This window comes from Pinus tabuliformis, chromosome 4_2, assembly GCF_031772625.1.
Source record: "Pinus tabuliformis cultivar Carrire ecotype Pingquan chromosome 4_2, CPIR1, whole genome shotgun sequence".
Lineage (NCBI taxonomy): Eukaryota > Viridiplantae > Streptophyta > Pinopsida > Pinales > Pinaceae > Pinus > Pinus tabuliformis.
Window position 1 is genome coordinate 513,000,415 of NC_142304.1, and position 27,006 is coordinate 513,027,420.

A 27,006-nucleotide genomic window follows, 5' to 3' on the forward strand; every position below is an offset into this window, starting at 1 on the left:
CAACAAGTGTTGTCAACACCACAGGTGAAGGTTCTCGCTCCCCTCATCCAGCCACCAAAGCCAATGAGAACTGAGATGGAGAAAGAGTTGGAAAAAATTTAATGAATTGATCAATACCGAGGAGCAAAACATGAAGACACCTGAGAATACAGTGCAGACAATGACAGATGTGGTCTTTGAAATAGTCAGTAACGCTCTCGAAACGGAGCCCATTCCCATAGTCCCATCATTCGAAATCATGTTGAAGATAGAGGAGATTCCTCCTCTAGATGTATTTTATAGTCCGCAGCACAAAGCAGTGGTAAGAAGACAAAGAAAGAAACAAAAATTAGACAGCATGCTCTCACTTGAGGAAGAGCAACTAGATGTCCTTTGGCAAGACCCTACCACTAATCCTACAGAAAATTTGACTAAGTTATCCCAGATCACACGAGCCTATGCTTCTGCTACTATTGATAAAGCATCTGAAGTACAACTATTTCTCAAGGATAAAGAGGAAAAAATCTTACTTTTGCTACAACAGTTACAACAGGCTAGCGCTAACTAGGAAGCGGAAGAGAAATTAGAAAAATTACAACAGGACATTCAACAGATGCAGCTAGGTTATCAAAGCAGTTTGGCCAAAAAGGAACATCAATTACAGGCCATGTTAGAAATGCATAAAGATGACCCCAAAATCACAAAATTTGTCTCAGAATCCCTTGCCTTGAATGACCAAATCTTGCAACAGCGTCTCAGAAGCCCTTGCCTTGAATGACCAAATCTTGCAACAGCAAGAGGCACTCTACCAAAAAATATCACAATGGAGTTCCCATTGCGAGATGAGCGATAAAATTACAAGTCAAGTCATGGATTTGCGACTCAATTATGATTTAATTGATAAGAAAATTTCTGATTATTTGAAATGGCAAGAATCAGAGGAAGGCAAGAAAGCAGGTTTACTCAAGATCAATGAAGCCCACAAAGAATTGATGTTCAATAAGTGGGATGCACAGATAAATGCAGAATAGGTAGCAGAAGAAGCAACAATAGCAGTGAATAATGTCATTTACTGTGTCAATGAAAATCTGCATAGAACAAACTTGATATCAGAAACCACTCCGGGATTTCTCCCAAACGCACATCAACTGTAGACAAGCTGGAGACAAAAAGCTGAATAAAATGGAGAGTCAATCAAGAAGTTAACCAAGTTGAATTGGGACACTTGCTGGCAATACTTGGTTAAACTGCACAATCAGTGTATGACTCTGAAATTCCTCACAAACTCTGCCAAAAAGATAGCGCCAGCACTTGCCGATTCTATTTTCACAAGACAACTAAAATCGGAGGTCGGCCAATCGACGCTCCTGAAGCCAATGTTGAATGCTTGCAATCAAAGAGAACAGATGCATAGTTAATTTTCAGATGTAGTTTTAGTTTTATTTTCAATTTCTTTTTTCCTTAGATGAGGATGGTCATTTAAAAATCCTCCTATATTTTTGTAATAAAGTGTTTTTAGTCTTTAGTTAGTAGTATTTTAACCCCTCTCATGCATTTAGAGAGGGGTCCAGAAATTTGTCAAAAATGTTTCTTCAAAACATGCACTTCTACACCCTCTGAGGAGGTTTTGATGAATGAATGGAACATGATTTATTGATATCTGTGTTTAATGTCTGCTACTGAAATTCACTTCTGTACTTTTAGTAGATATTGAATTATGAGAAGATAAATCTATATTGTTGAAGCTCATGAGTAGGACTTGTTATCAATGGTACTTTTATCTCTTAATGATTTCTGCTTATGTGTCAAGTAATATGTTATGTTCAGTTGTTTATATATGAAAGCTTGAATGTTTAAGTTATCATTTGGCACTTTTGTACGATGGTGACTATTCTGTTTATGCTTAATGTATGAATAGCTTATTATGCGATATGCTTCTCACAATTGTTTCGGCTAATTTCTTATACGAAACAATTCATTTTTAATGAATTCTTTTCTTGTAGCAATTGAATGATATTTATTACCAATTGTTGTTAGAAACTATTTTAGATCGCATAAGTGAAAAGTTAATCCCGGTGTTAGGGCCTAAATCTACCTCAGGCTAAGAAAGGAAGGATCTAAGGTAACATCAAACCATGCTTAGCTTGGTAGCTAGCCCTACCAGGTTGGGAGAGGGCTCTCTCCTTGTCAATCTCAGAAAAGATGGCCAATAAAGCTTGAGATGACTGATGTAATGAATGATTTTAGGCTAGGTATGTGTATAGAGGTGTTTGATTCAATTTGGTGATGTTTTGTTGGCTCAAATGTGAAAGGCAGTTTTGGGTCCAGGGAATAAGGCTCAGTTTTGCAGAGATCTCTATGGGGCAAGGTAGGAAAGTGATTTGGTACTTCAAAATGAGTGAGATGGAAAGATTTAGACAGGTGAGGAGTTGTAGAGGGCATGAAAAACTTATGGTTCCTCTTCAAATAGCTGAAAACATAGATAACTAAACAAACTCTAGGTATAGCACTACACTTTCAATGTATTCTACCTTTTATGCTTGTTTGATTCAGTTAAGATGAAGCAAAGAGAGATAATGGCATACATAAATCACATGTAAACTTACAATTACAGAAGAAATCACAATACCAAAGCAAGATGCCACAGGAATCCCATAAAGTGCTGCAAACCCTAGTCTATTCCTTAGCCAAACTGCTGAAATGAATATACAATGAAACTCCAAGCTTCCCAAAGGTCCAACCATGAATGACTGGAAAATTACAAGATATAGGCAACCAAAAACTCATCCTAGCCTCAAGGGTTCGAGCTCATAATTTTAGGATTTGTTCCAACAAAATCTAAACTGAGAACTAAAAATTAGGCAGTGGAACAACTTGCCTCTAAAAACTAGGAAACTGATTCATTTAGTTGCAAACTACCTTTTGATGGATGATTCTACCTCTATGAGTGAAATATAGCATAATTACATCAAAATCCATCATGTCACATTAAATTTCATCATGAGTTTGACATTTAAAGGAAGAAAAGTCAAACTGTCAAGAAACTAGGTGAAAAATAGAGTATTTTTGGTCAAACTGAGCAAAATTCCTCCAATGCACTGCGCCGATTTCCCTATGTGTAGCGCCTTTTTTCAGCTGATTTTGGAGGCCTTTCTGGTGTCCAAATTTTCTCCAAGTGGGATTTTTGGAAAGTACTGCCTGTCTACTTTCCAGCACAAGTGGAATTTTTGAATTTGGCCTCCATTTTCCCCTCCAAAACTGAGTTCTCCCAAGACTGCTTCCTGTGTGTCAAAAAAGGGGCAGAAAGGTCATTTTTGAGGTGTTTTTGACCTTTTTGGAAGCTCAAAACCTGTCAAAATTTCTTTTCCATTTGTGAGCATGCATATTTTTTCATGAAAAATCCAAATATTTTGAGTTTTCCTCAAAAGGAGGTCCCCATCAAAAGCAAGCGCCAGGTGGCGCAGTGCATTGGGCAGAAAAGTCTACTTTTTAAGGCAAAAATTCAAAAATTACAAAAAGTGTCCCAAATTTTTTTAAATTTGGGCTAAGTTTCCTCCATTAAGTGCTATGCTAGGCCAAGGAAGCCTTGGCCAAGATCTAAAGTTTATCTTGCGCTTTTTGCCTCCTTGATCTCTTCTTCAACTTGGCTTTCAAGTTCCTGATTCTAGCTTGGCACACCATATTCCTTGAAAAATAGTGATATGCCATGTTTCTCATCATATTTTTCTCATTGATGGCCTTCTCTAGCATCCTCTCCAAGTGGATATTAGTCCTCTCCAACCAAGACTCACGATCAGCATTGATTTCTTGCTCAAGTGTTGTGAACTTGACTCTCCTCCTTTTGGCAGCTTGTCGGTTTTCTCATATGTTTCTTAGCTCCATTATGGTTTGCTAATATTCTAGCTGTTTGTTTCTTTGCTCCAGATATTTTACTATCCACTTGGCTCTTTGTAGGTTGAGAGACAAATGTTGAATGTCAGCTTGTTGCTCCTGGATGATCTCTCTAAACTTTGAGCTTTGTGAGCCCAAATCGGTGTCATCATCCTGAATAAGAATTAAATCTATCTCCTACTCTCCTGAAGGCCCCTCATCCTATAATGGCCGCTTGCCCTTGTCCTGTACCTGCTCTGATAATACTCGCTTTGCTGCTGCAAACAACCTTCTAGTGCCCTTTTGGTAGGTGACATATACTGGCACACTAGCGGTTTGTGTCTCATGAAGCTCCTGCTAATGTGAAGCTTCACCTATCTCATGAAAAGATGTTGGAGGTACTTAAGGAGCAGTGAAGACCTCATGCAAAATGAAATCCTCCCATGAGATGTTCTTTAAATCAATTTGATGCATGACCACAATCTTGATTAGTGCAAAATGATATATGTTGTTATACTATTGCTGAGGAGTCTTCTTGTGCACTATGGTGGTCATCTTCTCAATGTTCCGGCAAATAAAATAGGGGAGGTTCATCATTCTCATCCTAGTGAAGTGCATCAATAGTCTGATATGGTAGGCATATAGGCGAGAAAACCGGCCCTCACAACTGAAATACTTGATTACGAGTTTCATCAAGGGAGCATATGAGTCTTTCAGATACCGAAAAGGAAAAACCCTGCTGAGATGTCTCAAATAGCCAGCCTTAATGTAAGGCTCATAATGTTCCCTGTCAATCTGCTGCCTCTTATTCCACTACTCACCGATGTTTGGAATGCCAGTTGCTAGAGAAATAGACTCTGGTGTCAAGGTGAATGTCACATCTACTAGAGTGACTTGGCCATTATGTAGATGGAACACAAACAACCTGGCCAACTCATGATGGTACTGGACTCTCTCTACCATCTCATAGAACTGATAACAGGATTGGTGCTGAAAACATGTGACAGCAAGAGGATAGGCCCGCAACTCAGCAAGTGAAGTAGGTTCCTCTCTTATATATTTGCCACCCTTTTGAGGTCTTCTTGGTGCATGCATTTCTCTAGGAGAGTCACTGTGTGTCTCCTCATCTCGGTCATAGAAAGGATTAGATTCCATGTTTTCCAAATATTTGAGTTTCTCTTAGATGAGTATGAAGAGATTTTAGGTGTCTTTATATTTTGCTGCCAAATGTATGAAAATGTATGAGGGGTTGTGAAGGGAGAGGTTATGAGGGGTTTTGGGAATGATATTGACAAGTTTTTAGGAATAGGGGGTCTAGGGAATAGTATGTAGGCTTAGGGATAGGAATTAGGGTTTAGGAATTTGTAGCTAGGGTTTGGGATAATGAGAATTAGGGATATGGGGATTAGGGAATTTTTGGAATATGGGAATTAAGGAATGAGTGGATGAAAGTGAAAAATGAATGGAGGAGTCAAAGAGTGAGGGAGTAATGGAGTGAACTTGGTAGCAAAAACACAAATGCAAACCCTAGGCAATTGTTTTTGAGCCAAAATTGCAAAGAGGTAGGGTTTGAGTTTTATCACACTAAACCACCATAAATTTTAAGAAAAACTCTTTCACTAGCAATGGAAGGAATCTTGACTTACTTGCACACCATGGGATTGAGCAAATTTGGAAATTTGAGGGAGTTTATGGTGAAATCGGGCTTGTAGCTCTATGCACCACGCCACAAACCCAAAGCGTTGTGCCTTCTATATGCATTGTTCCAGTGTATTTTTTACACTGTGAAGGGCAACCCAATGTGTCGTGCCTGCTCTATGCACCACGCCCACGACCCAATGCGCCGCACCCCTGAAATTTTAACTGTTTGCTGCGATTTTCCCTCCACGACCTTGCTCTGAGTTCCTCTTTATCTTTTGGATGCAAATGAGTTCTTCAAACACAAGAACTAGCTTATATACAAGAAACTTTAATATTTCACTCATAAAACCCACTCTTGTAATGTTTACATCGGACACTTTCTTTTTAAACTCTGTTTTTTAAGCAGTTTATTTCATTTTTTTCCTTTGATGAACTGAATGATTTGGTTTTTTGGTTGCCTTGTAGGGGATGGAGTTGTAGAAGCTTGGTAAGGTGACCAGGGTTGCCATTGAAGTTGCTTACATATGAAGAAAATGAAATTACATCAGATTTATGCATAAAAATATAAAATACTCTGTTTTTCCTCAAAACAGGGTTTTGAGGAAAAATCACTCACTGAGTGAGTGATCATGAAAATTATTGTTAATGGAACTTTATTCGACCTCCCATGTGCTTTCTGACCATCATTGAGCATTTTGAGACCTTATTGATGAAAACCCTATACCTAAAAAGACCTAAAACCCTAAAAATGACTTTTACATATTTAAATACAAAAATTGACTACAACAGTTCTGAATAAATAAAAATAGGCCAACACATGAGGGAAAATGTATAATAATCTGCTACCGTCAAATGATCCATGACCCTAATGGAATTCAGTTGATTGGGTGAGACACCTAACATGCAATGCAATAAGAGCATTTGATCACTGACGGAGGGATGAAGATACCGACACTAACACCCAGGATAGTTTTAGAATTAGATATTTTTGTTTATTAGAATAAAACTACACATTTTAGATTAGGATTAGATTAAAAGAATTTTATTTAGAAACTTTTAGAAAAGGAAACATCAACCCTTAGCATCATCACAAACAAATTGGGAAACTGGTCCTATTATCCCCCATTGGACCCACCATCCCAAACGGAAAAGGAGCTACTTTCAAGGTCCGGACCAGGTGGGTATCCCCCTTTTTGTAGACCCGATTTTCGGGGCTCCAAAAGATACTAATGTTTCATTCAGGAAATAAATTGTGATAAAGATTGGTGATGAAGGATTGGCACAGGTTTAGGGGGAGAATCTCATATACTTCCCATAGTTCATTGTTGGCATCATGGTCCCTTACTAGCAAAAAAAAAGGGTGGGAAGGCACTCCTTAGATACATTTCCTTTGAGGAGTCTGTAATTGTCACATATATGTTGTTTGGATTGTGTATGAGAGTGCCTTGACCTAGGATGAGTTCATAAGCTAATGATGGTGCCTCATTCCATAGCGTTTGTTGGAAAAAATATTGAGAGGGGTGGTGGGGTGAATCAATATTTTAAACTTAGTTCAACTTTTCAATTTCTTATTCAGATTTTTGTATGAGTACTAATAATAGAATAAACCATCACACATAAGCAACACAACAACACATGAGGACACCATTATTTTAGGTGGAAATCTAATGTGGGAGAAAACTACCGCTATTGTCATCTTTGTCTTCATATTTTATTATAAAGGGAAAACATCTTACAATCTTGGATTGGTGCAGAATCATACTAGTATGCAGGCACCCACCTACAAAAGGATACAACCTTCTCTCATTCTCCAACACCCACTGGAAGGGAGATCAAACCCCCTGATCTCATTTACCAATGCCCACCAGAAGGGAGCTCCCACCCCATGAACATTTTTACTAGCTACCACTAGAAGGAATCTTCGACTCCCTTAGTGAAGGCTCAAACCCTATGCACCTTTGTGGACCATGTTTCATAATATTTCATACTAGATCCACTGACTCAAAACATCAAACTTGTAGGCCTCTTTTCATCATGTTTTTAGACTGGACCCACTTCCATTGTTTAAGCCCAATATCAAATAAAAATTCAAAATTGAAACAACTTAATCATCAAAAAAATCATTGAATCTTAATCAACCAATGGAACTAGATCAAACCAATTCATAACATATCATATCATTGCACATCCATTCAGAAGTATACTAAACCATACTCTATTAATCACAGAATTCAGATCATGTCACTATAAACCTTGATCAATCATATGTCAAAAGGTAACGCTATTTTTTTGAAGCATAATAGTGCATGTATGTGCTTCTCCTTAAGACGGCCTACATACAGATCTCAAAACACTGAAAAATGTAGTCTAAATCATTGTCACACTGAATCAATCACTGAAATACTGAAACCATCACAGATCACTGAACCAAATAAATATCACCACACAGTAGCTTCATCATTAGCCAACATTCAATTCCATAATCAGTTCAACCTAACCAATACTATCAAACATAGATTATCATAAGATATAATATATCGACAGACATAAAAAAAAAAAATAGGACTGATCAAACATCATAAATAGCTCATACTGCAAAACCTTAGCATGTATACATGACTCTTACAGAACACATTCGCATATGTACGCTCTTCTCAAGCTTGACACTTGCATACAGATTCATAACTTTCGTAAAATGTATATGCGACTACCGAGAAGTAGATATGCATGTGTACGTGACTTCTCAGTGACCAACTAGTGTATAGATCTATAACCATTGAATCATTCCTTCGTTGCAATCACAACACACACTCCACAAATATTATTGTCACATATTCATTTCAGAGTATCATTATCACCACAAACCTATCATTATTAGTCATAATCATAAAAGATCAAGCAAGCATATCCATTAGCCTCTACTATACTCTTAGATCCATTAAATCTAAGACTCCTCCATGCTCCTTGGTGCACACCAGTTTCTGATCAAATAATTCATCAATAACCCAGCACTTGCACACTCTAACACTTGATCTCCACCTCCTTATATAGCTTAGGATTAGCCAATACCTTAGGCCAATCCCTTAGTAATGTTGATGGTATTCTTTGACAGGATCAACTATCTATTGTTTCACTCATTACTATGGGCCAATACCATGGTAAATACCCCTAGTATTCTAACTACCATGGTGCGGAATATATACGTGACTTTTCTTCATGATACCTACGTATGTACATGACCCTTCTTCACAGGACCCACGTATATTCTACCAAACCTCACCTTTATCATTCCACTATCTATGAACTAACATTCCTTTGTTCATTCTCTCTGTCACATGTGTACCAACCTGTATAATCATCCTCCTACCATAATGTTGATATATTTATTGTTGGCATTATGAGATAAGTGTTGTCCTTGATGGCAAACCTCACTGATGACAAATCATAGTACAGAAGGTCAGCAGCAAGGAATTGATGATCAGACTATAAGAAGAAGAGAAAGTTCATACACGCAGGTTCGTTAAGCCCAAGTCGCGTGTACACGCAGGTTGGCTTCAGCAAAAGCGCGTGTATGTGGAAAAGTACCTTTGGTCCATGGCGGTTAGTCCTTGGAAGTTGTGCCTATGGTTTCGGACCATTGTGTCTCGACGGGCGTGTCAATCCCTAGTTTTGAAGTTGATGGTATTGGATTTCTATGGTTTTGGCTCTTGGTATTGAACAAGGCCTAAGGCTATATAAGGAGAAGGAAATCATTAGGCAAGTGTAATCTGAAATGGCTTGAATATCTGATGAAGCATTAGATCCAATATACAGGGTTATGGGTTGATGATGCATTGCTTGATCTGAGCTAAGGAGAGATCTCACCGGTTGATGGAGAACTAGATCTAAGGAGAGATCGGGATCAAATGGTTTGAAATGAACTATCTTTATGATGCTTATTCTAGATCTACATACTGACGCATGTATAGTTCTATAAGTGTTATGAGTATGACTGATGTCTGGTACAGCTGCAAGTTATGAGAAATTATTTTTAGATCTGTACGCGGGTTGTCTTTGGTAAAAGCGCGTATACACGCGGCTTTGATTCATCGAAGTAGCGTATACATTGTAAAGCTTGATATTTGAAGTTGCAGATGGATCTGATGGTTATTACAGAGTTCTGTATCTGTTCTGTGTTCTGGTGACTGTTGTTAACAGGGTTTCAGTGATTCAGAGTTTGATGATTGTTTTGAGCTTCAATGATAGTTATGGGTCCAGTATGAAAATTGGATGAAAAGTGGCCTTACAGATTATGTGTTGTGCTTCAGTGTATCCAGTCTGAAAATTGATGAAACGTGGTACCTGGAGGTGAGAAGATTGTAGGCAAGCACCTACGTACTAGTATCTAAGCTAGTACAAAAGCTAAAGGAGATCTTTGGAGCATTGTAGCAGGTAGCAGCCTGCGTACTAGTAAATGAATCGGCTAGTACAAGAGCAAAGGGGGTTGTAGCTCCCGTACTGGTATAAGACTGCACCAGTACAAATATTGTAAAAGGATTTTCTTATTAAGAAGAAGATTGAGATGACTTGCAGCAGGTGGTTTTCACCCACATTGGGTTTCCACCTTATATCTTTGTGTTCATGTGTGTGGCTCTTGTGTGATGTTCTGTTCTGTTATTCTGCACATGTTTACTGTTAATATGCTTAATAATGATCTGATGCATTTACTGAAGATTAAGCTAACTGAATTATAAGATCTCTGGATATACGCGAGTTTCATTAGACACAGTAGCGTGTACACGCGGGTTCACTTAATTGAAGTAGCGTATATGTTTCTGAGTATGAAATTGAAAAGTTTGATTGATCTGATAATACTGATTCACCCCCCCCTCTCAGTATTATTTCCAACAATTGGTATCAGAGCAGGTCCTTTGATAGAAGCTTGATCGCTTGAAGGAGATCCGTGGATCAATGGGAAAGAAGCTTAAGAAGAAAGCTCATAAGAAGAAGAAGACATCTCAGAAGGACTATGACAGTGGGAGAGTCGATTGGGGATTAGGTATAAGAAGCTCTTCAGATTCAGAATCAGATTCAGAATCATTATCAGGTATGAATGTGTTATCCTCTGATGTTCCTGCTATATTTCCTTGTGAAAGTGATGGAAGTGATAGTGAAACTACTGAACATGCTTTTATGGGTGAGCAAGAAAAGTGTCAAATAGAGGCAATGTTTAGAAGGCTTGCAGACAAAGTTAAAGATCAACAAGATCTATTGAACAAAAGGGAATGTGCTTTCAAAGAAGAAGTTACCAAACTAAAGGCCCAACTAGAAGAAGGAAACAAGGTGAGAAAGCTTCTCAAGGACAAGGAAGACCAATGTCAAAAATTGCAGCATGAAGTGACATCATTAAGAAAAGAAGTCAACGAAAGAAGCACAACCATCAAGAAACTCAAAGATAGATCCAGCTACTATGAAAATCTTGAAGCTACAATCCTCTCACTAAAAGGAGATCTTGAAGAATCAAAGAAGCAGAATACAGATCTACTCCAAGCTATTGCAAAACAAGAAAACGAAGCCACCAGCTTAAAATCTCAACTAGAATGTGCCTTCCGAGTTCGTCAAATGCAGCAGGATCTGAATGAAGAACAAGAAAAGGAGATTCTCAGACTAAGGCATCAGTTGGAAGAAGGAAGGAAATATGGAGAAGACATGAAGAAGCAATGTCTAGAAAAGGAGGAACAACTTCAAGTTGAGGTAAATATCTTGAAAGGTAAAATAGAAGAAAAGGATAAGCTTTTACGATTTCAAGATAGTTCTAAAGTCTTGGATGATATTCTTAGTAGTCAAAGGTCTCCTGCTATCAAGACTGGTCTTGGTTTTCATGAATCTGTTGAAGGTAAATCTAGTTCACAAGGTGAGGCAAGGAACTCTAAAGAGAAATCCAAAATGATCAACAAGGAGATGAAAGGTCAACCAAGGAAAGAAAGTCTTCAAAGAAAATCTTTTACTCCTCCTATGAATAATGTTGAATGTTATGAATGTCATAATCTTGGACATGTTGCAGCTAGATGTAAAAGAAGAAGAGTTCAAGACCATTATGCAGACAAGTCATCTCAATCAAGGTACTTTAATGGATATTGCTTTGCTTGTAATATGTATGGTCACAAAGCTGCTGATTGCTACAGGAGGAATATGAAACATGTAAGATGTTATGCATGTAACACGATTGGACATATAGCAAAGGAATGCAGGAACAAAGGATGGACATCACACCAAAAGAAGAAAACCTCATCACACTTGAAGATATGGAGGAAGAAGGAAGTACAGTCAGCACAATGTACTGAGACACAGCACAGCACAGACATATCAGACTCAGGGGGAGCTGAAAGTGTAAAACTTCAGTGTCCTGAATCTCATACGCAAGTTCCTTAAAGGGAAGTCGCGTATATACGCGAGTTAGACACTGCAAAGTCGCGTATATGTCAGTCTGAGGAAAAGCAGTGGGAACAGGATCAGAAAAAGGATCTGATATGATTCAGTCTACTATTTGCCCTATTGGTTACAGTCTGCTGAGGATGTGTGGAAATGTGTTGTTACTTGTATGATGTCTAGAAGTGTTTTGATCCTAACTTGAGGATGATGATGTTTTGATGCTTATGCATGATCAGATCTAACAGATGGCACTGGTTGAGGGGGAGCATATGCCTTTAGTAATTCATTGTTGGCATTATGGCTAATAATCCTTGGTGATGATTCTTATATGGCTAAATGATATATCTTGCTATGATGTGGTTGTGAGTTGTCTATGATAAAATCTCATATGATTCTTGGGGTTACATAGTTGATGTTCAGATCAGATTTATGGATGATTCTTTGATGATGCATATATGGTGCTTACATGGTGATCTTCATAAGGACAAGAAGAAGTACAAAGCTTGAATATACATCTTCCTCACTTGATGATGAGTCACTCATATACTGCTGTTGTCATATGCATAAAAATCATACAGTTATGATGCAGGCACTCTTGTGGATAAGGATTGTTGCTGTTGATGATATCAAGAAGTTTTGTCAAATGAGCTTGAGCTCAAGATACATAATGTTGATACATGGATGACTACTCAAAGTTGCTTTATTGGAGACATGGTGATGAGTTCTTATCTATATGATGATAGGTTTATACTTACATATGTTAATTGATGCAGATGTCCCCAAGTAATGATACTTGGATCATGTAGAGCTTGATGAAATGGCTATGGTGGTTTCACACATGATACAATGTGAATGACTCTGAATTCTGTTCAAAGGGATGAATTGATGTAGACATACCTTGTTATAGGTTGATGACCTATTCTCTACAGGACATTTACAGGTTGCTGATATGGAAATTTGTGTACGCGTGTTGTTTAAAGGATATCCGCGTGCATACGCCGTTTTACAAGGGGATAGTCGCGTATATGGTGTACGCGTGTTGCGTAAGGGATATCTGCGTATATACGCTTGTTTATGTGTATACAGACGCGTATATGGAGATTTGAAGGAAATCAGCAGGGACAGATGTTGGTTGCAGAAAGTCTGATATGGGTCTGACAGAGATCATCTGGCACAGGTTCAGGGGGAGTAGATAATCTTCCAATGATGCATTGTTGGCATTATCTCAAAGATTTTGGTTCTAGTTCACATTTGGTGTTGATTTCAGGAGGAACAAAGGCGAAAGGAAAACAGAAGGATCTCTTGGTTGCTGATCTGAATGGTGATTATCAAATGCTGCTGGTGACTTTCATAAGTCTTGATCTAGTTCTTTCGTCTCTATGTCATATATCTCTTTTGTGGTATCTCTTTCATGGTGTCAAGGTCATGTAACGACCTATTTTGGTTTCCCCACTATGCCTGGGATGATTGATACAATGTGATTGGTTTTCATATGTAAACTTTTGATGTATCCCCACTTGGTTGGGTGGATGAGTCAATTTTTGTATATCCTCACTTAGTTGAGAGATGGATGTATGTATGAGTCTTTGGTGATAGGAAGGTCTTTTATGATGTATAGAGTCATGTTCTTCTTGAAGAACATCTTTTGCAGATCTTGCCTACAGTCAGGAAGAGCATGAACAGCACACTTCAGCAGTACAGAGACTTGGCATGTACTCAGGGGGAGCATTGATAGATTGGTACACCTTGGCATATACAAAGGGGGAGATTATTCAGAGATTTCAGCAGGTACTCAGGGGGAGTATGGACAGTGGAATGATTCAGCAAAGGAAGAGAATATCTTGGTCCACCCTTTGCCCTTGATGTCAAAGGGGGAGAGTGATTTGGTGTTGTTGCCATCAAGTCCAAAGGGGGAGATTGTTGGCATTATGATGCATGTGTTGTACTTGATGGCAACCCTCTCATATCTTACTTATGTATAACTGGATGAATCTTCAGACGAGATATCAGATGTGACTGATGGAGGATAGCTCAAAGGAATCAGATGATGAATCTTCAGAAGAGATATCAGATGTGACTGATGGAGGACAGCTCAAAGGAATCAGATGCTAATTTTGAGTGTGACAAGTTAGCTTTGCCATCAAGTCCAAAGGGGGAGATTGTTGGCATTATGAGATAAGTGTTGTCCTTGATGGCAAACCTCACTGATGACAAATCATAGTACAGAAGGTCAGCAGCAAGGAATTGATGATCAGACTATAAGAAGAAGAGAAAGTTCATACACGCAGGTTCGTTAAGCCCAAGTTGCGTGTACACGCAGGTTGGCTTCAGCAAAAGCGCGTGTATGTGGAAAAGTACCTTTGGTCCATGGCGGTTAGTCCTTGGAAGTTGTGCCTATGGTTTCGGACCATTGTGTCTCGACGGGCGTGTCGATCCCTAGTTTTGAAGTTGATGGTATTGGATTTCTATGGTTTTGGCTCTTGGTATTGAACAAGGCCTAAGGCTATATAAGGAGAAGGAAATCATTAGGCAAGTGTAATCTGAAATGGCTTGAATATCTGATGAAGCATTAGATCCAATATACAGGGTTATGGGTTGATGATGCATTGCTTGATCTGAGCTAAGGAGAGATCTCACCGGTTGATGGAGAACTAGATCTAAGGAGAGATCGGGATCAAATGGTTTGAAATGAACTATCTTTATGATGCTTATTCTAGATCTACATACTGACGCATGTATAGTTCTATAAGTGTTATGAGTATGACTGATGTCTGGTACAGCTGCAAGTTATGAGAAATTATTTTTAGATCTGTACGCGGGTTGTCTTTGGTAAAAGCGCGTATACACGCGGCTTTGATTCATCGAAGTAGCGTATATATTGTAAAGCTTGATATTTGAAGTTGCAGATGGATCTGATGGTTATTACAGAGTTTTGTATCTGTTCTGTGTTCTGGTGACTGTTGTTAACAGGGTTTCAGTGATTCAGAGTTTGATGATTGTTTTGAGCTTCAATGATAGTTATGGGTCCAGTATGAAAATTGGATGAAAAGTGGCCTTACAGATTATGTGTTGTGCTTCAGTGTATCCAGTCTGAAAATTGATGAAACGTGGTACCTGGAGGTGAGAAGATTGTAGGCAAGCACCTACGTACTAGTATCTAAGCTAGTACAAAAGCTAAAGGAGATCTTTGGAGCATTGTAGCAGGTAGCAGCCTGCGTACTAGTAAATGAATCGGCTAGTACAAGAGCAAAGGGGGTTGTAGCTCCCGTACTGGTATAAGACTGCACCAGTACAAATATTGTAAAAGGATTTTCTTATTAAGAAGAAGATTGAGATGACTTGCAGCAGGTGGTTTTCACCCACATTGGGTTTCCACCTTATATCTTTGTGTTCATGTGTGTGGCTCTTGTGTGATGTTCTGTTCTGTTATTCTGCACCTGTTTACTGTTAATATGCTTAATAATGATCTGATGCATTTACTGAAGATTAAGCTAACTGAATTATAAGATCTCTGGATATATGCGAGTTTCATTAGACACAGTAGCGTGTACACGCGGGTTCACTTAATTGAAGTAGCGTATATGTTTCTGAGTATGAAATTGAAAAGTTTGATTGATCTGATAATACTGATTCACCCCCCCCTCTCAGTATTATTTCCAACATTTATCAAGTAGGTTTTCATCAAGGACAACACATTATCCATAATTCCAACAATCTCCCAATTTGGGCTTGATGGAAACCACTTTGGTGTTAGGTCACCACCACCTATAAATACCTATAAACACATCTATAAACATACCAAGATTGTCTCCCAAGTCACGAAGCTCCTCTCCAAGAATTCATCTTCAAACACCAAGCTTCTCTCCCCCTTTGATATCAAGGGCAAAGGGCTAACCAATTCTGAATGAAGACTTCTCTCTCCATTTTTAGATATGAGCACTTTAGATTTGATCTAATAAATATGAACATTGTATATTGATCATGCTCCCTCTGAGCATATGTTGAATCATCTAGAAGATATACAAGGAAGTACATTACTCTATCAGATATGACCTTTCCTATCACCAATGACTCATGCTACACCAATCCTTCAACATAGTGTGGTTACATATTTGACTCAAAATTACATCAAATTCCAAAAATAATGGGGTTACATACATAATTTACTTGACCTAAATAGTCCAAACATGACTTAATATTATAATTATTACATCATGGGTCTTTACATGACCTTTACATCAAGAGATAGATATGACATTTATAACCAAAACCAAAGACCTCAATAGTGAGGTAGTATGACCATGATAGTCATAAACAATCATCATACACCATATAGGATCCTACAACATGAACATCATCGTCATGAAGTAAGATAGGACAATGTAGCATCAATATTCATCAACATCAACATGTGACCAAATATGTAATGCTTTCAAGCATTAGGAGAAGCATAAGATTGTTCCATAGAGATCTGTTGTCAACTCATCCCCTTGAACTCATCAAGGTAAACTTGCTCTTTCCCTTTGTAGGAAGAACCATAATCCGCATACATCAAAGGAATATAGATATGTTTTAGCACAAAAACATATCTTTTCATGAATCAAGAACATATGTGAGAACCAAGAATATCACATAACAACTTTTAACATGAAACATATAGGCATCATCCATAACTTCACCATATGCAGCCTATGCATCATTGAAGACATAATGAAAACATAATATAAGTAGTGATTGAATCATAGTCTCATCATCATCAACCAATGTCACTAAGGATCATAGCATGCACATCCTCTTCATGTAGAGTTCACTTCACTAAGTGCAACTTTAACCAGCATCCAAATATTCATCATCACTAATGACATAATAACAATAGCATATGTGCCTTTAGCAATAAAAACTATACATCATCAATGATCTATTGACTTATCATGAACATCATCATGCAACAGGGAATGCTCAGGAAATCATAATGCCAACAATACACTATTAGAAGCATAGTAAATGCTCCCCCTAAACCTGTGCCAACTATTCACTATTAGGTCTTATCACATCCAACTCAACCATCAACAAAGTCATCAAAGAAGTAATGACACATTGCAACAACTCATGAACCATCATCATTTCTAAGTAACATCTGAGTATTATCAACCTATGGTAACAAATCAATATCAGAAATTTTCCCTGAATTTTTCCCATGGTTTCTTCATCTTAGAGAAAAATACACGACTATATATATTAAAATTCACATATATACGTGACTATCCTTTATGAGATCCACATATAGAAAGTAAAATGATGAACTTTCATAACAATAACTCCCCCTAAACATATCATACTTGTTCATTCTCACTTTTATCTCATCAGTGCAATGTTAACAATATAAGCATCACAAAATGAATATCAAAACAATATGGCCATCATCATCAAGATATACATATGTATAACTCCCCTAGAGATCACACATCACTTGATCCTGTGGACCTGATAATTATTACCTTCTCTTCATGAAGTCATGTACCTCTCATCACTTTTGTAGTCATTGTGAGAAGTGTTATTTTAAGAACAATGTACTACAGTAGAGACCATCTTCTTTCATTCTGAATCTGAAGAAGAGGAACTATCCCTCTCATTTCTACTTGAATTCTTCTCTACAAACACATATAATTTGTCTGGATTTCTATATCCTCTTGCTATGACCTTTCCAGTTTCTTCATTTATAACCTTGCATTTGGTTGATGTAAACACAATTATATTTCCTTTATCCACCATTTTACCTACACTTAGAATATTTTTCTTAAGCCCTTGTACTAATAATGTATCAACTTCTCTTCTATACTTATTAATTTTGGCTCTACCTTTTCCTAGAACTTTTTCTGGAGCACTATTTTCAAGAATAATCTTACCATCCTTTCTTTTCCTGAGAGATTCAATTTTGTTCTTATCTCTTGTGATGTGATGAGATAATCTGTTTTCTATGTACCATTCATCTTCTTCTTCAAATGAGCAGAGAGCAATACCACACCTTATATGTTCTTCTTCTTTCTACTTATTATGAGAAATGTTGGTGGATCCATCTTTCTTAGTTCTTTTGACATCAATATTCTTATCAGATTTCTTTCCATGTTGTTTGTGGCAATCCATTGATTTGTTCCTACATTCTTTTGCTACATGCCCAAACTTGTGAAAGGATAACATCTTATATGACCAGAAAAGGGAGAAAATGAATCATAATATTTTTGTTTCATATTCCTTCTATTACAATCAATAGCTTTGTGACCAAATATGTTGCAAGAAAAACAATATCCCTTAAATAAATATGAGTACTTAGGAGTTGATGATCTTCCTGTGAAGCGTTTATTTGCTTGAGATTGAAATAATATGATTTTGTAATTGGCTGCAACATTTCCATAATTATGGCATATAAAAAATTCAACATTATTGATCATATGAGAGAATTGATTAATGTTTCTATTATTGGGAGAAAATGATTTCTTTTGAAAATTCATCTTCCTTGGATGTTGATCTAGTTGACTTCTTATCTCTTTGACAAGTATTTCATATGTTGAATTGTTATCCTTCAAGATACTTGTACAAGCATGTGAACTAGATTCTCCTTTTACAGTTTCATGAAAACCAAGACCAGATTTAATAGTGGGATACCTTTGATTACTATTAATGTTGTCCAAAATCTTAGTACTATCTTGAAATCTTAAGTGTTTAACCTTTTCTTCTAATTTACCTCTTATAATGTTTACCTCAACCCTCTATTCTTTGGTATTGTTCTTCCTTTACCTGATTGTTATAGACATTTTTGTGCCTTACAGCATGAAGCATGAAATGTCAATAATCTAAGGGATCCAAAGTCCCTAAACATGTTGTTCCTACCCCTAGAGGAACAAGGTCAGCAAACCACAGCACTGAAGATCAGTTCTCCACCTGAAAACACTCAAAAACAAGCTAATTCTGGATCATGTCAACTGCTCCACTGAGCATCTGCGTTGAATGTCAACTGCTCCACTGTGTACCTACGCTGAATGTCAACTGCAAAGAAGGCTATCTGCGCTGGGCGAGTTTGGCCAAGTGGCACAGTCATTCCTCAAGGTTTCAATGCCCAGGAAGCTTCCAAAATGACACTTGGATCAGAGAATTCGACTGGTGATGAGTAAGAGGGTCTAGATCTCCAAGTGGAAGCAAGAACCTCCAAGTGGACTCAAGAACTGAAGAATAACTGAAGTGGGAGAGGACACTAGTCAGCTTCATGCCAACCTCAAGCTGACTCATCCTTTCTCCAAAACTCCTATATATAGAGCTCTCTCATGAGGTCTAAGGAGGAGGGAATCTTGTGAATGTAAGGAAGTGCTGTTGGTTTGAGTATAGAACTATTGGGTGATTTGCTTTGAAGGAGGTGAAGAGGAGATTTCTTTCTGCTGGGAGGTGATGCTGGATTGGGCCTCTTATGGTTGTATCACTTCTTGAACTTTACTTCTTCCATTAATAAAGCATTTGAGGTTCTTCTATATGCATGTGTTTCAATGGTGTATTGTTATACTTGTGTATTTGATTTATTCTAATCCTTGAATCAATTATGAATGTATGCTTCTTGTAGTTTCCCTCTCTTGCCATTTTGCAGGATCTTGGTGTAGCTGGGCCAGTGAAAGAGCAAGGAGCTGGGAGCAAGCAGCAAAGAGAGAAGATTGGATCAATCATTAGCGGAGGACATCGGTTAGTGGATCTCTTTCTCCCCTCTCTTACATCTCATAAAGAAGTAATCTCGAATAGCTTTGCTTTGATTGTTGCTGAGGTACTATCACCCTTAGAGTGGGATAGGGTCATTCCGTATTGGATACTTTTCCCAACAACACTGATACTCCTTCCTCACTCCTTTTTTAACCTTTCTTCCTTCTTCCAATTGCTCCTTTAATTCAATTATCACTTTCTTCAACCCATTCTCTTGTTCTTTAAATACTTGAAGTCTCTTCAATTTACTTGTTTGACTTTTCAAGATTAGATTTTAGAGGGATGATCTCAACTTCAAGTCCTTCACAATAATGTTTAGATTCTACTGCGTCATGATCCCTATTACCGTATGCCTACAAGTTATTCTTAATATTAATAATCCTTTTCAAAGAAAAATCAAATTTTCTTCTAAGATTAATAACTTCCTCTAACATGTCTTCTTTTGAATTAGTAACTCCATCTGACATTATTAACATACTTATCTTTGAAACACCATTTATTTCTTTAGAAATAATATTACTTGTTGGTTCTCCTAATGAAAAATCTTCCTTTGTTTTTCCTTCATGAATTTCTGGAAGATTATCCCATACTTCTTTTGTAGTTTCATAGTGCATAATATTTCCTAATGTTGAATCAGGTATGTTACCAAATATCTCATTTAATTATACATTATTCTTTCATAATTCTTCACCTGATGGAGGAGTTTTAGTGCAACCATTACATACTAAATTCCAAACATCATATCCTAGGTTCATTAAATTAGACTTCATTTCTTCTTTCCATTCATGATAGTTATCATTACTTAGCATAAACATACCTTTATTTTCCATTGTTTCTAACTTTCCTTGTTCTTCTGCTTCTAGGGCCATCATTTTTTAATTTTTTTTCTCTTTAGAATTCTTACTTTCACTTTTACCCATGAGAGAAATTTTAGTTGATTCATTGTCATCTTCACTATCATCATTATTACATAGATAAGGAAATGGACCACAATTAGAACAAAAACCCATACCTGATAATTCTTTGTTACTATCTTCTTCATTCTTGATCAATAGAAAGTGGGGTGCTCCCAAAGTTGAATATTTGTTGATGTCTATAACTGTCACTGCATCTGATATATCACTATCACTACCACAGTTTTTTGGCACCTTCCTTTGAGCTATCTTCTTCTTTCCCATCATCCTTGATCCACTCCAAGCAGTTAAGCTTCAACTAAAGTGAGTGCCTCTGATACCAATTGTTGGGAAAAACACTAAGAGGGGAGCGGGCGGGGGTGGTGGGGGGCGCGCGGGTGAATCTCATTTCAACTTTTCAACTTATTATTTTGATTTATGTACGCTACTCTCATTCAGGAAACCAACATATGTACATGACTTTAGTAAAGACAAAAAATCATGTTCCAGTTAACTATCTTTTCATATATTTCATCATGTGTTCTACTTTAACCAGTGTATCATCACTTCATTTTAATTAAACAATAACCATGAGCAGTAATAACAAAATAAACCATCATAAATAAGAAACACATGAGGACACCAATATTTTAGATGGAAACCCAATGTGGGAGAAAACAACCATTTTATTCGTCTTTGCCTTCATATTTTATTATAAAGGGAAAACATATTACAATCTTGTACTATTGAAGACTCATACCAATATGGAGTCACCCACCTGCATAAGGCTACAACCTTCTCTCATTCTCTAGCACCCATTGGAAGGGGGCTCCAACCCCCTTACCTCATTTACTGACACCCACTGGAAGGGAGCTCTTACCCCCTAAACAGATTTACCAGCTACTAGTGGAAGGAAGCTGTGACTCCCTCACTAAAGGCTCCAACCCTTAGCACCTTTGTGTACCACCCTTCATAATATTTCATACTGGATCCACATGACTCAAAGAATCAATCTTGTAGGTCTCTTTTATCATATTTTCATATTAGACCCACTTCTATCATTTAAGCCTAATATCAAATAACAATTTTGAAACTAAACAATGTATCAAATCACTCAATCACCGAACCAACTGAATCATAAAAAAATCACTAAATCTTAATCAACAAATGCAACTAGATAAAACTAATTCATAACATATCATATCAGTGCACATTCGTTCACAAGTATACCAAACCATACTTTGTTTATCACAAAAATCAGATCCTATCACTGCAAATCTTGATCAATTTCAGAAGGTATACTCTACTACTCTGAAGTATAACTGCATATGTACGTGATTATCCTTAAGAGGACCTGCGTAGAGATCTCAAAACACTGAATAACTGATTCTGAGTCACTATCACCCTAAATCACATACTAAAACCATCACAAATCACTGAACCAAATACAGATCACCACATAGTAGCTTCATCACTAGTCAACATTCCATTCCATAATCAGTTCAACCCAACCATTATTGTCAAACATAGATTATCATAAGAGAGACTTGATCGATAGATGACAACAAATATAACGGGATTGATCAAACATCGTAAACAAATCATACTACAAAACGTTAGCATGTATACATGAGTCTTACAAAACACATTCGCATATATACGTGCTTATCATGCTTGACACCTATGTACATATTCTAAACTTTCGCATAATGTATATGCGACTACCCAGAAGTAGATTTGCATATGTACATGAATTCTCAGTGACAAGCCAGCATATAGATATGTAATCAATTAATCATTCCTTCGCAGCAACCACAACACGCACTCCACAAATATTACTATCACACATTCATGTCAAAATATCATTATCACAATAGATCTCTCATTATCAGTCATTAAAATATCAAGCAAGCATATTCATTAGTCTCTACTATACGTTCAAATCTATCAGATTTGAGACTCCTCCATGCTCCATGGTGCACACTAGTTTTAGATCAAATCATTCATCAATAACCCATCACTTTCACACTCTAACACTTGATCTCCATCTCCTTATGTAGCTTAGGCCTTAGCCAATACCTTAGGCCAATCCCTTATTAAGGTCGATGGTATTCTTTGATGGGATCAAATATTCATTGACACGCTCATTAATATGGGCCAATACCATGGTAAATACCCCTGGTATTCCAATAACCATGGTGTGGAATATGTACATGAATTTGTTGCACCATACTTGCGTATGGATGTAGTCCTTCTTCACAGGACCCGCATATACTCTCCCAAACGTCACCTTTATCATTCCTTTGTCTCTGAACTCATATTCTTTTGTTCACTCTCTCTATCACATCTGTACCAGCCTTTATAATCATCCTGCTACCATAATGTTGACATCTTTATCAAATAGGTTTCCATCAAGGATAACACATTAGCCATAATGCCAACAAAGTTGATTTTTTTACATATATTAGTCTTCTCACATTGCCTCTTTGAATATTCATTTGTTATATAGCACTTTCAATGATGAGGAGTATATATGTTGTTGCCACTATATCATGTTTTTTGTGAAGATTATGGTGATTGCTAGTATTTGTTACCATCAATTTTCTTCAGAGCATTCATTATTGGTATTGGTTGGTTACTACTCAGTCTTATTTTGTTGCTACACTTAATGAATTGTGAGAATGTCGCAAAAGGTTTTCTCTTAAATTACATTTATGTGTTGATAGAGAGCAATGAGCCTTGGTATTGCAACAAGAATGTTGCAACTCCCAAGGCTACCGACTTTAATTATCAACCTGGGGTTCGTACAAACTTAAGAGGTATCAACACTATATGTGTAGCATACAATGTGTCCTTCCTTTGCTGTCATGATGTAATGGAGTGCATGTACTGAAGTCAAATCCTAAACTAATTGTATAAAACGAAATCGTCAAAATGGAACCTTAACCTATTGCAAGAAAGAAAGTACAAGGAAAGAGAATGAAATCAAATGCTAAAACACACCATTTTCTAACTAACTCCTAAGTAGATTTGCTTCAAAATAATGCTAAGTTAACATGTATGCAATCCTATTGTCCTAAGCATGTAGATTCAAACCATCAAACCTTCTACTGTTGTGCATGTAAATGAATAAAATAAATTTGTTTTTCTTTTTGTCTTTTTTTCTTGTGAGAGTGTGAAAGCTAATCACTTTTGGTGATGTGGCAGGTGGCTTGGAGATGATGGTGTCAGAAGGTTTGGGAGACAAGTAGGGACACTTTTCTAGCTTCCTAGAGGTTTTTTTTTTCAATTCGGCCTCAAAACAAGCTTTCCTATAGGATGCTACAGTGATTTCCTACAGGATCCCCTAATTTCCTACAAGATGTACAAATTTACTATAATTCATCGAATGACGAAGCAAATCAAATCCAAATTGGATGGGACAAATTTTTGTATTAACTAGGATGTCTTAGGTCCATATTCCAAGTGGAATCACTCAAAAAGACCTAAGTTAACCCATGCAAAAAAAATAAAAAACATTCAGTAGTCGAAAATTCAGAAATTCGAGAACTAGTGAGCTAGTAAATCTAAAAAATTGCTAACCATATCAAGTGAAAATTCAATGGGGTGATTTTTTTTATGAACTAGAATGTTTTTTTTATCTAATGCAAGTGGAATCAAGTCAATTGAATCTCGTTAGCATGCTCTAAAAAATAGCAGAAATTTACTATTATTTGCCAAAAAGGAGGTCCAACAATCTAGATTTGGGAATAAGAAGACTAATCCAAGTAGCTCAATGATTTCTATGAACTTCCATAGATTTTACAAGCATGAAATAATTCTTTTGATCCTACAAAAGAACTTATATCAACCATTTAACTCAATCCTACAACAAGAAATTATTAATCCTAAATGCAGAAATAGAAAGACATAGAAACTAGAGGTGCATGTGAATAAGCAATGAAAAGAAGGAAAGAAAATGATACAAAAGGGCTCTGAGGTCCTGGGATGGCCAAGCCCAAGGAAACTCAGAAACCTATGGAGGAGAACAAGATTTAGAAGTTGAACATGACCCCAATATTCATTATTTTCATCAATGGAATTACATCCCTAAAAGAAAATACAATGGAACTGCAAAATAAAAGCTCTCTACATCATAACTCTAATGAAAATCCCCCCCTAGAGGTAAATTCGACTTGGTACTGATATAAAATGATTAGAAATCATTTCCCATGAATGGAGGAAGCTTTCCCCACCAAAATCCCTTGATTAGTGGAACACATTCCTATATTTTCTCAATCGTTGGAGTTCCACAATTTGTGCCATAATTCCATAATATCTTGTTGACTTATTATTTATTATTGATCCTCCAGTAGTAGGGAACAAGTCCCTAAATTATCTCCTCCTCCAACTCTTCATAATCTGCCCAATATTCTCATAATATTCCACAAAAAATAAATAATTTTAGGCACAAATATTCAATTATTCATAAACCTTCCTAATGAATATATTAAAGATAAAAATAAATTATTTATTGCAAAAGGAGAGGTTTAATGTGTTGAAGGATGGTCACAGGCCTTAAGTTATTGTTTAATTTAGAGGCATGGACCTTAATTTATGTCTAATTTAGAGGCCCATCATACCGCCCTGCTGAAAGTGTTGCTCATCCTCTGAGCAACAAAGTGACCTCATTGTGCCTCATCCATGGCTTTGGTGGCCTCTCTCTTGTGCATTAAGAACCTTGGTTGTAAGCTCTACAAGGACAAGCCCAAAAACATATTTGTTTAAAGAAAAGTCAGTGTTTTTTGAGACCATTAGCTTGCTTTCTTTCCCTTATTCAAGATGAGTTCTTGAATATTTTTTTAGTTTGGCAAGGTCTTCCACACCCTTATCAACCATAATCTACCTTGTTCTGCCATTTAGATACCTCTAAAACCTTCAAACTGCCTTTAGATTAGAACTAGGACATCTTGTAGTAATTCGTGTCAAAACTACAGGAAACCCTATTAAAACTACTGGAAACCAGTTTTGAGCATAAATGATAGACTGATAATTAGGGTAGCCCCTCAACTTGACTCCCATGCATTTCTCCCATTCTTAGTTCCTAGACACTAGAGAGAGATTGGAGACCTCTCGGAACACCTCTTGTCATCACTGCAGTTTGAGTTCTATTTTGATGGTGAATGCCTTATTTCTTTTTGTTGCCTTCTTCTTCTCTTTTGTGGCCTAGATGATTGCCTAATGGCCTTGGAGTTCTCTGTTTTGATTAGGTTTCTCTTAGGCACTGTGATTTTGGGTTTTAGCACACTTTTTCCTTCCTTCCTTCTTTTAGCAGCATTCTGCCTTCCTAAAGTAGTCATTCCCTCTTCCTTTAGAGTCTTCTAATTGTATGGGAGTGTTATCGGGAAATCTAGTGTCCACTCGGAGCTGCTAGTCCCACTAAAACTGGTAGCTATCTTAGAAACAAACAAAGTAAAACTACCTTCGTTTTCCTTTATGAGAAGTAGATAAGAGTGGAAAGAAGGACACCAACCTCAGTCTTGCGCTTGGTTCTTTGCTCGGTTCCTCTCCCTTATGACAGATCCTTGCCGCTTCTCCTTCATCTACCCGGCTTCAAAGAGCACCTATGGAATCAAAGAAGCATAATACTATCGAAGAACAGGGATCTACAATCATAAATAATATAGGACCAGATGTATATTGACCACACAAATGCATATATCATCAAACATATGAGAATGTGGAGGAAAACTTGAATAGCTTTATTAATATCAAGAATAGAAAAGAGGATTACAACCAATTGTTCTGACCCAGCATCATCCTCCAGCATGAAAGCCCTTCTTTCACCTCATGAAAAGCTTAGATCACCCAACACTATGATATTCCAACAAGAAACCAACAACACTTCCTTACAAGATACAAAATTTCAGCCTCTAACCTTCGGGATGAGGGATCCATATATAGATGATTTCAGGTGGGTGAGTCAGCTTCTGGGATTTTGATTAGTGTCCTCTCTCTGATAGTTCTTGATTCCACTTGGAGATTGATGATCTCTTACTCATCCCTGGGTGAATTCAAAAAGGCAAGTGTCATAGGAGAAGTTCTTGGAAGATTCTGTGATCATCCACCTCGCAAACTGTATCTACCATTTGTCCACTCTCGCCCATCGCACCCTACAGAAGGGCTTTTCAGTATGCATCAAACCTTTTCACTGGTCAGGTGGGATGCATCGCACCCTTAGCACTAAGCAACCTGTACGGTCCAGTTTTGACCAATTCTAAGAAGTTTCCTGTGGAGAACTTCTGGGAGATGATGTAATCAATTGACCTTGTTCCTTTAGGGTATGAAACAACACTTTTAGGGACTTAGGAGCCCTTGGTTTATGGACATGTTTGATTGGGGTTGCAGTGCCCAAAAATGTCTATAACAGTTGCCCCCTAAAGCATGAGGTCGTTAATCTTTTGATGTCGGGTGAAATGCTTTATCATGAGGA